The sequence below is a fragment of the Miscanthus floridulus genome, chromosome 6 (genome assembly GCF_019320115.1).
Source record: "Miscanthus floridulus cultivar M001 chromosome 6, ASM1932011v1, whole genome shotgun sequence".
Taxonomy (NCBI): domain Eukaryota; kingdom Viridiplantae; phylum Streptophyta; class Magnoliopsida; order Poales; family Poaceae; genus Miscanthus; species Miscanthus floridulus.
In genome coordinates this window covers 82,167,987-82,172,521 of record NC_089585.1, presented here as the reverse complement: position 1 = coordinate 82,172,521, position 4,535 = coordinate 82,167,987, and positions in this window count along the sequence as shown.

The following is a 4,535-nucleotide window of genomic DNA, read 5'->3' as shown; positions in this document are numbered from 1 at the left end:
CTGTTTATCTGTTCTTGGAGCTGATGGAGGTGAGCGGCCGATTCAGTTCACCGTGATGCACCTGGACTTTTGATTATGAGAGCTTATCGTAGCTTTTTAGTCTTCAAGCATGAACTTTATCACAAGATCTCCTTTTATTTCCTTGCATAGCTTGGCCAAACAATATTAAAATATCTCCTTCCTCAAATATTAAAGCCGGACTTTCTTCTTCATGTTCTATTCTTGCTTCCTGCGAATTGGCTTGCGGGCTTCGTGCGGTGGCAAATCTCAATGATATAGATGATGTTTCCAGAATAGTTTTGAAGATTCAGTTCAAATATTTAATGATTAATCCGGTTCACTTCTGATCAAACAATCGTGGTTGCTAACTCCAGACAGCATCGATAAGCGACAATTCGGTCTTGACTCAAGGGTGTCTGGACAGGTGAATCTGTAGCTCTTCTTTCTACTTCTGGAGTAGTATGCTGATGGATGGCTCTGGATGTATTGGTCCTGTACCCAACTTCTGTGTCCGTCTGACTGACTGGTGAAGCATGGATTCATGCCGATGCACGTCAGCTGGGGGCGATGCCATGTATTGGCTCATCAGGGCCGACTAAGGTGTCTAGAGTGAGGTATTGAATCTTCCTTGAGCTGGCCATTGCACAACCTGATGATCGCTGTAATGATGGCTGCCCCCTGTCATTTGACTTTGACCTTGAACTTTTGTCATATGTTCGTCGCGGCCAGCGCAACAGCAGCGCCACGACGAACGCTGCGAACCCAGGCAATTAATCTTGCGTGTGATGACGCGACCGATACGCTGCACGTTTTCCATCTTCTGTCCGGCTAGCCACAAACCCAGACAAACCAACGCGGCTATATGCTTTTCTCTACACATGAATCTGGGCTGATCGGAATTTTTAAACACCATGTACATGAGCCGTGGTTTCCGCTTTGTCTAGGCATGTTGTGGCCGATAGCAGCACAGGCCTATCGGCTATATTGCCGATGGAAATTATTACTCGCAACAGCCGGTGAACGTCATCTCTTGCCTGGTGCGAGAGTCTGCGTCGGTTATACTGCTTGGTCACAAGGCAGTAGGGGCCATCGAGTCCTCGCGTGCGTGATCTTTGCGAGGTGGTAGTCGATGCTTTTGCCTGCAAGTCCGAACATAATATTGCTAATAATCCTTATTTGCTTGGCCATGCTACAAGATCTTCCTGATTCCAGAACGAGGATAACTTCCTTTCTTATCGGCCGGGCCAAATAATTAATATCTTTTTGTATCTCAAATATTTCTTCCTCCGAACCATGAAGTAAGCAAGATAATCTGAGCTTCCATCTTTAATTACGACTGAGTTCTTCTTCCATAAGATGCTGGATTAATATGTAGCCGATAGATATATCTCATCGGCTTTCAGCGTCACTGTTATAGTTTGATCTTCAATTGCCATCAGAATGCCAAATCCACCTCCAAAGAATGATTACTAACTCTTCTTCGGACTTATCCTTGGCTGACTGATTTAACGTGCTGCTCCTGGACCCTTCTTGTGTTGCAGGGTTGCCAAAGAATCCCAAGAAAACACGTTATGTCACATGTCCTGATTTCTCCTTGAAGCGTCAGGTGTCCAAATTTCTCCTTCCGGCAACTTTGCATGCAAAATTAACCAAAACTTCTAGATATGTTCGTGCTCTTAAAAATATTGTATCGAGCCAATTCCTTTCTTGAATAGCCGATTCCTGTACCTCGACGGCACAATTCATTCAGACTTATCGGTCGTCCGCAAGGCAACGTAACTATCGGCTATCCATCGTCTTTAACTTGGCACACTTGCTTCTTAAGTGGTTTCCTCCGTGGTATTTGACAATGATCTCAGGCTCAAGAAAAATCCTGATCTTGGTTCACGTGAATAGATGAAAAACTGCTCACTGCCTTTAATCAGGATTGGTGACTTTTCAGGCGTAATTGAAATCGGCCTTAGAGTGTGATATGTTGTTTGTTGATGCCAGATGCCGAGGCATTGATGAATAATGCCTTAATAGATGGCCGAATAAATACTAGCATCGTCCTTTTGTTGTAGATGAAAAATTCAGACTCTCCGTGATTTGGAAGCTAATAGAATATCCATAAAGCATCGACTTCCAATCAAACGATTATGGTCCCACCGGGCATGCCAGAACATGTGTCAGCACGAAATTTCGTCCCATGCCGAGGGCACACGAGCAAGCCGGAAGGGTCTGCTCGATGGAGCTATAGATCCGCCTGGCTTCAACGCAGTGGTGGTCGATCCTGCGTATTCCTCCTGAAACGTGCCAGTTAATTTGACCCTGCAATTGACAAGGAGAGAAAGCTAATCAGTAATTTAAGGTGCAGATTAGATCAATTTAGATTAATAAACGATGGGTTAAACATGATATAAGGCCGATCTAGATCAATCCCAATCGGACGAAGTGAGATTGCTGTAATTGAATAAATAATGAAAGCAATAAGCAATATCGGTAACTTAATGAATCTATCCGAAGGACGCCACCCTTAGATAGAGCCGATAACTTGACCTTAATCTAGTTCGAGCAGTGGATGTCAACCGGATCGATGCAGCCATACTTGAACTAAACAAGAGTCGATAACTAGCTTATACCAGAGTCGCAGTGGAGGTCAACCGGATCGATGCAGCCGTACGAACAGAAGTATAAGCCATGACAGTACTTACAGACAAGCCGGAGGTCGACCGGACCGATGTAGCCCTAGTCGCTGAAGAACTCACCGAGATCTACTCTACTCCTACGCCTAAGGGGTGCCCGGAGCCGAAAAAAATAAGTAACTTGTATTGGATTGATTGTGTGTCCTTTACAAGGAGCAGGGGGTACATATTTATACCCTGCAGTAATGATCCTGATGAGCTACGTACATAACTTACCTAACAATAATATCTAAATGAAAGGAAATATTAAAATACATAGACTCTAATTTCTCTTATGGAGAGTCCACGCTGATGAAGCTTCTATTCATGTCCTTATCCCGTTCGGCTCAACCAGCACAGATTCAGTACGTAGACATGCCACCTTGCCGAACCATATATGGACACAACATCTAATTGGCCATGTATATACACGTATATGATACAAGTCCTTGCTTCTTGCATTGTCGATGTGCATCTAGACGCCATATCCTGAATAGAATAATATTCCCTTTCCTTTGTTGCACATACGTGATGCATCTAGAGCTGTCAATGATATTTCTTTTGTTGCTTTACGTGATATCTCTATCCGTACGACTTCAAGATGCTGTACGTCATCACCGATTTTCTCAAATATTCCATATATTAGCAAATCTTTTAAACTTGGCCGAATATAATAATCAGCCGTGCATGAGAATATCTCTAATAATTCTCTCAAGTCATGACACGTGTACTTTCCTTGATCCATTTGACTTTTTCCTTATTTCACATGAGGAGATCTTGGATGTCGGGCTTCTCCAAAATTGAATAATATTTCCTGGCCGGCTCCCAAATATCCAATAATTAAGAGATTTTCTTGTTTTTGACATCATCGGCCGATCTCTTCCTTTCTAGGATAAGCTTACCAAATTTTGGTGTAAACAGGATACTGAATTCAATCCTCCGAGCTTGGATAGAAAAGGGCATCCTATAGATTATCAGCCACCATGCCCAGTTTTAAGAATGGGATCAACCGCACCTTCATTGAGGAAATTAATGAAAACTCATGCTGCCCCTACCATCGTAACATATCAATCTTCAAAGAGCAAGGCGACTCAAGGGACGACCTAGAAAATCACTACTAGAAAAGACTCCGTAGGACGAGACCATCAACCGTTCAGGTAAACAATCCATGTTCTTCTCGAACCTATATTCAACTTCTAATCTCGTTCCTTCATAGTTATCGAGTATTGCGTCCCAATCTGCTCTTGGTGCGGTACTACCATCCCAAGCGTTTGATTTAGCACCAGTTGAACCCCTATCGGCTGATCCTCAAAAGGAGCCGATTTCGGTTGAAATAACCGATGCCTCCATAATAGCAGAGAACGTGAGTTTTATCCTTGATGTTCGTCGGAGTATCTTTCTTCAACTTCTCGATTTACTCACTTTTTTTATCCTTCATCTGACTTCTTACCATGCCAGATACTTCCTGAGGAAACATCCATGCAAGAGTAGGACCCTGACAGCCTACTTAATGATCCTGCCGGCGCTGAGGGTGATCCGGTTTCTGTCGACACTCAGATTGTCAATTCCCTAGTTCGGCATATAATTGATGGTAAGGAAGTTATATGTTCAATTTATTTTCTCCACAAAAACATGAGCTAAAAATCTTTCCTGATATTTGCAGATGTTAATGTTCCCTACATAGTTGATTGATCACTTGAAGAACTCCTCCCTCAGTATTGACCCAGAATTGTCTCAACTGGAAGCCAGGCGTGCAGAACATGAGAAGGAGCTAGAAGATGTGAAGGCTGCCATTGATCGTCATAAGTCCACCCTGGCTCAAAAACCTGATGCCATTCAACAAAAGAAACAGGAACTGCTGGCCAAAGTCAG